The sequence below is a fragment of the Carassius auratus genome, unplaced genomic scaffold, assembly GCF_003368295.1.
Source record: "Carassius auratus strain Wakin unplaced genomic scaffold, ASM336829v1 scaf_tig00025656, whole genome shotgun sequence".
Lineage (NCBI taxonomy): Eukaryota > Metazoa > Chordata > Actinopteri > Cypriniformes > Cyprinidae > Carassius > Carassius auratus.
The window spans coordinates 45,060-59,048 of NW_020525442.1; the positions used below are offsets into that span (position 1 = coordinate 45,060).

Consider the following 13,989-nt stretch of genomic DNA (forward strand, 5'->3'; position numbering starts at 1 on the left):
AGTCATATCCCCCTCTTGTGAAGGTTGTAATACATTTTCTAGGCTTTAAGTGACTAATGGAAAAAGGGCTGAACAGAACAAGGTTGAGTGTTTACAGTATGTTTTGAACATTGCTATCTAGTTTTGGCTTCATGTTTGATGGCAGAAGGAGACCAAACTAAACATTGTCCCTGAAATATCAAAGCAACAGTAATCCCAAAGACTATACATTGTCAAAAAAAAAAAAAAAAACCTGCATTTCTATATATATATATATATATATATATATATATATATATATATATATATATATATATATATATATATATATATATATAATGCTTTCCAACTATGGACCCTTACAGGTGACTTTTATGTTTTCTGTGACACAAGTCAAACTTAAATGGTAAGGTAATGATTGTCTTCAAACAGGTTTCCCAAATACTCTTACATTCTCTTGGCTGAGGCAGAAGCTGAGATGTCAGAAACCCATGTTTTGACAGCGCCACAGGGTTGAAGTGTTTGCACACTTCAGGAAGTCAACCTACAAAAGGTTTACTTATAGTTGTCACTGCACATTAATCTAAGAAAAAGGCACTTTCACATCAGAATAATCACACACTTCACCTTTACGGTCAACTAGAGTATATAAAACGTCACCAGCACATCAAGAAACAAGTGTGTGATTCTGTCAGTGGTTTCAGACAGAACTGGATCCCAACATTACCCCAGCTTCCGCTGATGCAGGCAGCAGGATATGCCATTCACCATCTGTCACAGGGAAATTCCTTCACCCTCTTGTGAAAGTTGTAATAAATTTTCAGTGCCTTAAGTGGCTAAAAGGAGAAGGGCAGAACAGAACAAAGGCGAGTGTCTACAGTACTTTTTGATCACTGCAAGCTATTTTTGGCTTCACATTTGCTGGCAGATGTTCAAACGACTTCAATAACATTCTTGTCCATGAAGCACTAAAGCAGTTGAAAATCAAAAGATGATTCATTGTTTACATTGCAAAAAAAAAAAGAAGAAAAAAAAGAAAAAAGAAAATCCATAATTTGCTTCAGCAAACCTGCAGAAAAATTAAAGACTTTTTAAACCATATACCTTTAATTATTGTATTGTTCTTACCTCGTTGACATTTCCTTAATATCAAACTTAATATTATAGTATTATACACCTTTAAATGAGTCTCAACAGTTTATGTAATTTGCTTCTGAAGTTAATTTATCTTAAGAATGTTCAAATATTTTATAACTGGAAAAGTCAAATGCTAAATTACATTAACAATTTTTTTTCTCTTCTTTTTTTTTTACATTCATGGTTCAAAGCCTTGAATTCCAAAGTGCAAAGAGAAATAAAAATGTTCTATTCAGCATCTCTCAACACTTCCTCACCTGGTGCTACACACCCACTAAAATCTATTCCAGGAGAGAGAAAGAGAGCGGCCTTGCTTTTAACAAATGGCGTATATGAAATTATGCAGCATACTCAGTCACTGTGGTCCCTGTGACACTGGTGGAGAGTTATGGCCTACAGTGACGCCATTGCAAAACCATTCATCACCTTGAGTTTTGCACTGTGTGCAGCCTTTGGAATATAAAAAGGGAGTCCATGGCCTCCAAACGGGGTTATGTTCACAATAATACCACGGCTCCAATACGTTGCACGCTTCTTAAATCATGTGCTTTTAACATATTTTAAAACATTCATAAACAAATGCAGATACACATCAAACAAGCATCTTTTGTAAAGGAAGTTTCTTTCTCTATTTTTGAGTTGAAGGTCTCAGAACGAATCTTGTGTTTCGGTATGCCTTCAGAGCGGTACCCAAATGGTGAAGGTAGGCGTCAGAGAGTAGTGGGCGTCTGGAGAGGCCTCTGCTGACCCACCAACACTTTACAGAGTCCCCGCAGAGCTCCGCTAGAAAGCACCACCTCCATCTAAACAAATTCTTCCAGCCAGTAATGAAAGCCAGGAAGAGCAAAAGATGCCAAACACACTTCTTTACTTACAGTTGACTTTTGCTTAATACCTGTCTTCTGAAAGCTGCAATGATTTATAGCCTTATTTGTAATTTTTATGTGCAACCCCAGATTTGATAAAAATGTAGAAAAAACACACATACATACATACATACATTTATGGCATTAAGTCTTGTTGCGTGATGTTAATTTACAAATAAACTATGGGAAATTAAATGCAGAGAGCTACTACAGCTTTGAAAGGGTTCAATATGAAACTGTAACTGTAAAATTCAAATTCACTAGGGTTGAGCTGTGAAGGTTTAGCACTGCGCCCTTGTGCCTGTAATAAGTGTACTGTATATTGCTCTGGATAAAATGACAAATAGGTAACTAAGATAGGAAACACACTCAAGAATCTCCAGTTGTGGGTACAGCTGGTGTTTTGATGAGGCTGCAGGTTTGCTCAGATTCATGGACTTGTCAGTTCTGTGTTGTTCTAATATGTCAAGGTCAAGGTCGACTTCATTTTCCTCCAGAGGGCAATTTGTTTCACAGCCGGCAGTAAAACATAAAAAAATCAACAACACCACAACACACAGGCAAACCCCCCCCCCCAAAACAAAACAAAAAAACAATGACTTCCATTAATAATATACATTAAAAAAAGAATAATATTAAAAAAATTATGGCAGCTGGTATAAAATAATTTTTTAATCCTACATAAAGGCAAATAATATATACGAGTAGAAGTAAGCAACTTAAAAACATTCTGCAGGGGATGGCTGAGATCATTCGTAATTAATTCAGCTTTCTTCAGAGTCCTAAACTTATACAAGTCTTTCAAATCATTTAAAGTGGTGTCAACAATCTTACCACACACTTTAACAATTCCCTGCAATCTATTTCTGCTTTTTACATTAAGTGACCCATACCAACACACAAATGAGAAAATAATGACAGATCCAATACAAGAGTTAAAAATCTTCATGAAAATACTGTCCACATTAAAACTACAAAGCTTCCGCCAATAAGACATACGCTGGTGGGCTTTCTTACACATACTGTAGCATTCACATGAGCCTCAAAGGTCAACTTTTCGTCTATTACAGTATCAAGGTAATTAAACTGACATACAACTTCAACAACATGATCATTAATAACCACAGGAGAGATGACTGTAGGATTCTTCCTAAAATCTATAATCATCTGTTTAGTTTTAAACACATAAATGTCCAGAAAGGACAAATTACACAAATCAATACAATCTACCAGAGATGGGACCAAGTCACACATGTGCAAGTCTCAAGTAAGTCTCAAGTCTTTACCTTCAAGTCTCAAGTAAGTCCCAAGTATTTTTTTCTTGGGCAAGTCAAGTCAAGTCAAGTCACAAGCTATGTCAAGTCAAGTCCAAGTCAAGTCACCTTAATATTGTTATTTTACCTGAAGAATCTGATCTTAATAAAGTTAAAAGACAAGATATAAGTAACTGTCAGTAAATTAAAATAATTTGGATTTGCATTGTAAATACACATGTTCAGTAAAATACATCATGGAATCAAACAAAATTGTAACTTGTAACTTACAGTACAGACCAAAAGTTTGGACACACCTTCTCATTCAAAGAGTTTTCTTTATTTTCATGACTATGAAAATTGTAGATTCACACTGAAGTCATCAAAACTATGAATTAACACATGTGGAATTATATACATAACTAAGTGTGAAACAACCGAAAATATGTAATATTCTTGGTTCTTCAAAGTAGCCACCTTTTGCTCTGATTACTGCTTTGCACACTCTTGGCATTCTCTTGATGAGCTTCAAGAGGTAGTCACCTGAAATGGTCTTCAACAGTCTTGAAGGAGTTCCCCGAGAGATGCTTAGCACTTGTTGGATCTTTTGCCTTCTGTCTGCGGTCCAGCTCACCCCTAAACCATCTCGATTGGGTTCAGGTCCAGTGACTGTGGAGGCCAGGTCATCTGGCACAGCACCCCATCACTCTCCTTCTTGCTCAAATAGCCCTTGATGCCTTCAGTGTGACTCTACAATAGTCAATAGTCATGAAAATAAAGAAAACTCTTTGAATGAGAAGGTGTGTCCAAACTTTTGGTCTGTACTGTACATAACAAAAAAGTATGAAACAACTGAAAATACGTCATATTTATATTCTGTACTGTACATATATATATATATATATATATATATGTATGTAATATGCACTTGTCATGATTGGGTAATCGCGGCAGCTACATTTGTTTTTCTGATTAATTGTTTTGATCTATGAGAAAGACAAGGTAATAAAATATTCGGGGCTTATGCCCCCTTAGCCCAACCCTAGCGCCGCCCCTGGAATGCGTTTTTTTGACGGCCTGCTAGCGGATCATTAGGGGCTGTTCACATCACGTCTTCTTTGCGCGCAAGTTCGTTATTTCCAATGTAGGCGCGCGGTATGCGCGCTCATAATAGAAGCAACGCGCTCAACATCTAAACTTTTCAGAATGCCGCAAGCGCACCGCAGGTCACGTGACAATAACTAACCAATCAGCTTCATCCTTTCTCGTATCAACGTTGAAAGCTCAGCTAAGATGAAGGAACAGCTGTTCTGTTCATAGCTGTATATGGATTGCCATTTTGAAATGAATTTAGTAGCAGAGCTACTGCGAGCGATTTTTAGTGCTGCAAATCCATTTATCCTTTGCTGAAATTTCCGCGTTTTCAATGAGAGAGAGCGTGTCATGGATGCTTAGCAACGACAGACGCCCCAGGAGCACTTCTGCCTGAGCGCTTTGGAAAGAAGGAGAAAGCTGCGCGACTAGCGTTTTCCACGCGTTTTTAGGCGCGAACTATTGAAGACAAAAGCGATGACCCTCGGTACCTCTCAGGCTGACATGTTGTGATGTGATATCTGATTTAAGTGGGCGTGGTGTGTGTAAGGTAGAGAGGGCATGACTGATGATAGTGTCCTGATCCTGTCACGACGCTATTCTCAGCCTGCGCTCCAGCTGAGTAATCAACTTTATTTTAAAAATAAATTATATATTTTATATTCAAACTGAAAACATGATGTAATTAAGACTCAAGTCATTCAAGTCATCGTGTCTCAAGTCAAGTCAAGTCCCGAGTCTTTAACTTCCAAGTCCTAGTCAAGTCTCAAGTCCTAAAAATAGCGACTCGAGTCGACTCGAGTCCAAGTCACCAAGTCACAAGTCCCCATGTCTGCAATCTACCAGTACAGGAACATGACCAAGATCCTCACTATTTAAAACGGAAACAATCAATGAATCATCTGCAAACTTAATGATATGACGCCTCTGTAGTTGCTTTTGACACTCTTTAGCATACAGCACAAATAAAAGAGGTGCAAGAATGCATCCTTGTGGTGACCCAGTCGAAGAAAAATGTATGTCAGATAAAATCCTGTTTACTTTCAGACAGTGAGACCTATCAGTTAAATAATCCATCAGCCAACATATCAGCCCAGAATTAATGTTTTATAAACCCTATTTATCCATTCTGCTAAGATATGAAGCTGGATACAGTTAAATGCAGATGAAAAATCACACAAAAGTCTTAAAATCGGATATCACTAAACTGCAGTGAACACGCTCACAACAGACCCGGAGGAGAAGACAATGCTGAATAAAGTAGTAGTTTTTGCTATTTTTGGACCAAAATGTATTTTCGATGCTTCAAAAAAAATCTAACTGACCCTCTGATGTCACATGGACTACTTTGATGATGTTTTTCTTACCTTTCTGGACATGGACAGTACACTGTACACACAGCTTCAATGGATGGACTTAGAGACTGAGAGAATGACATAATTTTGATTTTTGTGTGAACTAACCCATTAACTGCTTGTTTGATACCTTTGAAGTGGTATTTATTCATCATTCATCCTCTATATCAAGTAACTTTATTTTATTGAATATAATTAAATGGATAACAGTTCAGTTTTTATCTTTTTTGTTGTCATACAGGTTTTGAACAACATGAGAGGTAGAAAAAGATGATAGAATTTAAATTTTTGGATGAACTACTCTATTACATGGACTCATCTGAGAGAGAAATAAAAAAATCCAGAGCATGGTGAATCACTTTAAAGTGATTGTATTCTTTGACAAGCTGAATTAAAGACAGGACATTTCACTATTGATAAGAGATGCCTCAAAAATGTCAGCCCACTTAGCATGACAAACAGACAGCCCTGCTTCTAGGAAAAAGAAAAAGAGGGTTCAGAGGGCAAACGAAAGAGAGAATCAGTCTTGTGTCTACTCTTCCTTCAATGCTCATGCCATTTTAACACATAATAAGATCATCTCGAAGAGGGGTCAACACAGCATATGCAGTCTTGCTTAGATCAACATGATTTCAGGACTGTAGTGTTTGTTTTGGAGAAGAATGCCTTTTTTTTTTTTTTTGGAAATGCTGAGCTCATCTGGATGGCTGGCAGACAGACATGTGGACAACTGGGACTGTGGGTGTACAGACATCAAAGGACGGAATTGTCCTTGAAACAACAGCTAGTCATATCAGTCTCATCCATACACTCCAACACACAAATACATCTGACTACAGGCCAAACGCACTGGACCAGACTGACCCGTCCTGGGAAAAGAAGATAACATGGGATCCAAAAGACACAGTCCACATACAACATCTAATTTAAACCTGTAAACAAAGGAAGTTTTGAAAACACTTAAGTTTATTTGATGCACCTGGATTATCTTGCCAGGAAGACAGAAGGGGCGGACGGAGACAGACAGATAATGTGACTCCCATAAAATAATAAATGGAAGCAAAATCAATTGCTATCAACCAATGCTTCAGGTGAACAATTCCAGAGTCATGCATGGCTGCACATGGAAAGGTCAGAGACATGAATGGAATTGCACAAGCCACATCTCAGAAAGAGCACAACTGAGTACTCTATGGAAGAAAACATCAGAGGAGGGCTGTGCACCAGTGTCATTTGCTGTTATTGTAAGTCAGAGCAGACAGTGGATGAGCAAAGCTATAATGTAGGAATGTAATTAGCGACCCATTTGTGGCTAATGCACAGAGATAGCAGTGTAATAGCTCAAAATGGGGGCCAGCATAGAGACCATCAGTTCCATAATAACAGACAATTCAAATGGGGAGGTTGAAAGTGCCTCTCTTCCTTTACATTAACAGGTCAGAGGGCACTGGGCTTGATTTTTCTCTGATGATCTACTTAGAAAATAATGCAATTTTTTCCATACTTGAATTTTGAACAATTTGAACACTACAGTTGCATCTCAATAAATTAAAATGCAATGGAAAATGTCATTTATTTCAGTAATTCAAGTAATTCAACTCAAATGTGTTGAGATTGAATTGGTGGGTTTTTGGTAAATGTGAGCCAAAATCATCACAATTAAAAGAACCAAAGACTTAAACTATTTCAGTGTGCACTGAATTAATTTAATACACAAGTTTCACAATTTGAGTTGAATTACTGAAATGAACTTTTCCCACAACATTCTAATTTATTGACACCTTTTAATGCACCTGTATATTTTAGATTGAAACAATGTTTGACAACATTGCTGTTATTTTTAATCAAGTACATGCACACTTGGTTAGAAAGAAGAAGGTAAACATTTAAAATGGTAGTGTTTACATTGAAATAAAAGTTGTTCTAAGACATTGCAAATATAGTCATTGTGGATGGTTCAGCCTAAATTATTCCCTTAATACTATTCAACATAATCTAGATATTAATTTTGATTTGACTAAATATACCAGTATTTTCTTGAGAATCTGTGATGGCACTGTAAGATTTCTGAAGAATGACAATTTTTCTTGTTTTCCTCTGTGAGCTGTCATCATGTTTGTGCCGCATTCGTAATGATTTATGTCACTATTACACCTCTGCCAGGCATGATTAATTATTTAAACATTTTGGCTCATTTTTAACATGAAGAAAAATCACTAACTTGGATCAACATGTCAGAATCTATGAGCGACGAGACACAGAGGTAGTTCTGGAAGTGCATTCATAAAAGCAAACAGCCCAGTGTTCATACTACAGAGGCTGTTCCAGCACAGGACATGATGTCACCATGGGCCATGTTCTGAGTTGAGTTGGTTTCATGGTGAGCTTTGTTAATGAGGGGGAAACCAAAATGATATGCTAGGCTTCAGGGGTGAGAGAGACAGGGACAATGGTGGTATATGCTTAAAGCGGTTAATTACTGATGATTTCGATTAGGGAAGAAGGATGCTGGAATGCAATGAGGGTGAAGCTGATTAATTAGAATCTGCTCATTACACGATAAGATCTTAAAAAAGGGTATTTAACCAGGAATGGGGGTGTAAACCCAAAATCAAAGCCACTTGCTTGTAGTTTCCACAGTGCTAAAGTCTCTCGTAATTCAAAAATTCCCATTTTAGCTCTTCTTCACGCTGCAAAAATTACTTAATGAGGAAGTCGTGGCCTAATGGTTAGAGGGTTGGACTCCCAATCGAAGGGTTGTGAGTTCTAGTCTCGGGCCGGATGGAATTGTGGGTGGGGGGAATGCATGAACAGCTCTCTCTCCACCTTCAATACCACGACTTAGGTGCCCTTGAGCAAGGCATCGAACCCCCAACTGCTCCCCGGGCGCCGCAGCATAAATGGCTGCCCACTGCTCCGGGTGTGTGCTCACAGTGTGTGTGTTTGTGTTCACTGCTCTGTGTGTGTGCATTTCGGATGGGTTAAATGCAAAGCACAAATTCTGAGTATGGGTCACCATACTTGGCTGAATGTCACTTCACTTCACTTTAATTGACTGTTTTTCCAGTAAATATATCTAAAAATAAATCCAAGTAGACACATTTACTGCTTAAGCCACATTGCTTAACATATTAACACTTGTTTCTCATGAGTATAATGTGTACTGACAGATTTTTGGACTTGTTCACACTTCAAACAAGGGGGAAAAAAATTAGTCAGTGCAGTAAGACAATGAACATTTCTATTAAAGATTCTGTCGTGCCACCAGTTTTCTTTAATGCATTGTTGCTGGGAGGTCTGAACAGGTTTGGGTCCATTTTGTGAAACTGGTTTGGGGTTTTGAGGGTATGTTCTTAGTAATCGTTCAGAATTGTGTGTGGTTACAATTGTTGGACTATATAGCACCAGATGTGCCATTGGGTTGCCAGAGATACAGTATACATTAGTGGATCTTCTTGGTACAGTATTGCTCTTGCTATGTGGAGCTCCCGGATACAAATCATGATGAAAGAGTTTAAAGATGTGAAAAAGCTATGGCATGATTGCTCACGCAAATTTGCTGTTGTTGCATGTTTGCTTTTACAATATTGGTAAGATTTAAGGTTGGCGGAATATATATTTAAACACAACAGAGCATTAACATTTTAGCACCAATCACCTGAGATTTCATTTTTGAACAGCGCAACGAATACACAACAACCAACATTATAGAATAGTGTCAGATTCACAATAAACTGTTTCAGATAAAACTGAACACACTTTAAATTACACACGTTGGAACTTCCACTTTTAAATGGTCGCAAACATGCAAGAAGTAACATAATAAATCTTTGAAGAAATGTTTTTCAACAAACTCAGGTTGATCTTTTGTATATTGCTTAATGGTGGCACCAGTATATATATAAAAAAACACATTAGTAATTATTGTTACAACATGGTGTCTGATTATACATTTTAATATGTTATGTAGTGATGTTTCTAAAGCCAATACATCTTATTGTAATTTTAAAATACAAAAAAAGGGCCTTTTTAACCTTTTTACAGTTAAAATATTGATATAAATATTGATTCTACATGTCTAAATTCTTATGAAATGAACAAAAATTAAATGCAAAAAAGGATTTGAATCATTGTTGGACATTTCAGTTCAACCACTGAAACTAAGCACAACACATGAACATCTTGGTGACTAAAAAGTGCATAAATATTTAATGACACAAGCACTGAGGCATTTCATGATTGGTTGTCTTTTGCTAAACAACACGCTTTGACATTCTAGCACTGCATTGTTTCTGAATTCTCTTGGCACAGCAATTTGTGGTTGGTGCTGTGACCAAAAAAATAATTAAATAAAAAAAAATTACATTTTCTGAAAAGCTTTCTTGACAGATATATTCGGACAAATAACAGATGTACAATATGCTAGTTTCATCACCAGTTGTCCTGCTGGTGCTCTAGCTGTTGTTGGCCATTGTTTGCGTTGCTTTGAGCCTACTTGTCATTGTATCGTTTGGCCTTAGGATTTTAAACACAAGTGTGTGAACAATCCAAGTGGTTCTGACATCAACTAAATCAATGTTCATGTTCATTCTTTTTTTTTGCATCTTGCACAGAAAGCCTACCATGCCCACTCCATTTGCCAGTCTCCCCTCAAGGATAAAAAGGTTAATCTTCCAAGTGAGCAGGTCCTGTCAGGTGCATTACAGTAATGACGAATGTAATAGATCCAGACAATGGCATTGTGTACACCAACTGCATCTCTGCAACAACTGTGTGAGTCTTTGAGCAACGGCCAGAGGGTCAACACACTCACCGTATGGCTCACTGAGTGTTAAGCCAGATAACTCGAGGAGAGACTGAGCTTTCTGGGTTTATCATGATACAAATGCCATGTATAAGGCTTCCAACACTTAATGTGCCTGCAAGACTGAATGAAAAGTGAGGATCTGTGGTTAAACGAATCGCAAGAGGTTCATCTATGATCCTACCATAGGAAATGTCATCTTTTATCCATATATTAATTCATCAATACTATCTTAAGTACATTTCCTGGAAGACAGTGTCAGGCGGGTAATTCCTCAACTCTTGCTTCAGAAACAGACATCCACGGAAGCTTTATACTGCACAAAAGGTTATTTAAGAACTGTTTCATTACTGAAAAAAAAAAAAAAAAAAATTCAATATATATATTTTTAACATGTTAAACCCCAGCACTGCTCTTCAAACCCTGACAGCCTTGAGAACAAAGTTAAAGTCTGGATACAAAAGGGAGAGCTGTTAAAATAAGACCTCCCTCTTGTGCCTTTTGGGTATTCATGTACCATTGCTTCTGTCCTTGTCTAAAACATTTTCTGTGAAAGATGAGCCAAACGAGGCAATAGCAAACGGAAGCTTGGAACACTGGGAGTAATAAACAGCCTGGTTCTGCAAGATATAGCTATTGATATTCCTGGGCAAGCCAGAAGAAGGTCCTCATGGTGAATGAGTCAGCATAAATCAAAACCTACAACATATTGCTTGGCTCTCTTTGTTTCAATGTCCTTGTCCAGTCATTAACATTGGGGAATTCTTGATATTTAAAAAACTGATGCCTTAGAGGCTTGGCAAGCAGTTATAGAATCTTCCCTTTCAGTAATAAGACATTTGAAATAACTCTGAATATTTGTCAGGTCACCAACTGTCCTTGAAACATTTGAACATTTTGTACACTGTACATCTTGCAGCACAGCTTGACACACAGAGAACTGAGATAACACTAGTGCATGATGTGGAGAGAGTTCCTTATATCATCTGTTATATATTCCACTGCAATATTTTATTGTTCTGCCCCAATTTCTAATTGTAAATTTCAACTTCTGTGTGTGATATTCATTGGGTTTTGAAGACAGGGTTGCACATTTGGAACTTTGAAGTTGATAGATAACAGGCCTTAGAGACAGAGAGTGATCCCTATTTAATATATGTTCACTTTCATACATACACATTTATGAAACATGATAAAATGTGAAATTAATAATAGATAAACTTGTGCATAACCTGTGTTCTCAATTAAGAAGTGTGCCCATTTGTGTATGAAGTTGAGAAAGAAAATAGATTTCACATGCAAAAAAAACTAAACAAAGTAAAAACAAAGTTAGAGTATTTAATTTGACACCAAATAGATGCTTGCAAACAAAAGTTGTATTGGCTAGATGGAGTAACCAAATTGTAACGGAGCTGATGAGATGTGAGATGTGCAGAGCTTTATTCATAAACATGGTCAAAACAGGCAAGTGTCAAACAATGGCACACAGGTATATCACGGGGAAGACAAGAGTAATCCAAAGCGGCATGGTCAATCGATGGCTAACAAAATCGAGAGGGCTTGGCAAAAGGGGTAATCTGAAAACACAAGCAATAATCCAGGGGTGCGTTTCTCAAAACCATAGTTGCTAACCTGTTAGCAACTTAGTTGGTTGGCAATGGAAAATTGCATTGCAACCAGTTAGCAACTATGGTTTTGGAAAATGCACCCCAGGCTGGGGCAAACAGTATCCAAACAGGGCTAAGAACACGGGATATTCAAAACACACAGGCAATAATCAAAAACACGAAACAAGGCAAAACTATGACTTTGACTAGACCAGAGAGTAGGCTACTTGAACATATTCTGTTCAAATCACTATGTGAAAGTACACTGACAAAAACAAACTGTCATACTTCATTATACCTTTATTTATCACAAAAACACTTGAGTTTAGACAAAAAGTCATCAAGATTTATTTTCATTATGCTAACTGTGCTTGGTAAAAGCCCAATCAACACATCAACAATAAACTCTATAAATGTGCTTCACCATTGTGTAATTTCCACTAAGATTCATACTATTGATTTAATGCAGAGTCAATACACTCACTTGTTCTTTTCAGTGGCTTTCTTAATTTGACAAGGTGCTAAAAAGAACTCATCATCAATAAAACATTAGAAATTCAGTACTGTCTTGAAAGTACACTCTATCCTTCTCACCACTGTAATGGAGAACATGGGGATTTTTGGATCAAATGCTTGTGAGTTGTTTGTGCACTGCTGTGGTTTCAGTGGCCTCAATGGTTTAGAGGACAAACCCTAAACACTATAACTGCCATATTAACACAGGATTTATGGACTCAGAGGAGAGCGGCTGCAGAATCACACCCTCATTGAGACTCTGCATAACTCTGAATCAGATTGTAAGCTAATAATCAGGTCAAGGTCCGGTCCCTCTGCAATTAGCAAACACCTCAGATTGATGAATACCTGGATGCCTTGAACAGAATAGATAAATGCTATTCTTCTGGATCAGATAAGAAACACAGAAAAGGGCCTCTATTCAGACTGTCAAAGGATTCTGGATTGATAATTTGGTCCCACTGGATATTAGGTGGCCTTAACTACTATGTACTGTATATTCGGGAAAACAGCACTCTTGTTCATATGATATTACTAAACTATATGATATAAATATAAGACAAAAACCCATATGGGGCATTTTAATAAAATAAATTATTTAGTTAAATCAACAGCCCTAATAAAGCTACATATTAAGTTAAATTAAGTACTTTTTGTGCTGGACTAGCTGGTTGACCAACAAACCATGCAATCCAACTGGTAATACTTCTCATTCATTTCTGGTTAAACTAGATAAGAAGCCTTGAGGTGGCCAGCTACCCTGTTCTTTTCAGCAGGCCAAACAGCACAGCTTCACCTTAATGGTGTCGGCAAGATAAAGTGAGTCTAATCCTGTGAATCGACAAATGACGTGACCTGCATGGAGTGCAATTGTCCTTGACCTTGGCTTATTGGCTCAATGCATGCTTCAATATGTCTCGCCAAATGGCTTTTTTTTTCAAAGCTGTTGGGAGAAAAAGATGAAAGAGGAGGGCAAATACCAAGCTGCTTAACCAACACTGTGCATTTGAATAATGTATTCTGATGAGACTCACTCGAGGGCTTTTCGAGTGTCGCTTTGACCCATCCATAGCGTTCTCATGAGCGTCATGCTGGGAATGGGATTGTCCTCGAATGAGTTTTCATAGATCTCACGATTAACTGAATGCAAACAAATTCCGTCACACACAGGCAGAGGCTGGGAGGGACGTAGGCGAGCCCAAATTTGAATAATGGTGTTAGTTATCTTGGGAATCAGAACAGAACTGCGAGATCGATGGCTGATTTCTGGGAGTCACAGTGGAGGATATGTTTGCACACAATAAGAAAAGGTGGTCACACTTTATTTTAAGGTCCAATTGTCACTATTAACTAACCATTAATTATGACTTTTGGCTCAAT

At 37.6% G+C, this 13,989-nt stretch overlaps 1 protein-coding gene across 1 annotated transcript in view; it reads left to right on the plus strand.

Annotated features, from left to right (window-relative positions):
* The window catches only part of LOC113078388 (complexin-1-like), a 41,413-nt gene that overhangs the window by 11,032 nt on the left and 16,392 nt on the right, over nucleotides 1-13,989 (plus strand). The window lies entirely within an intron of this gene.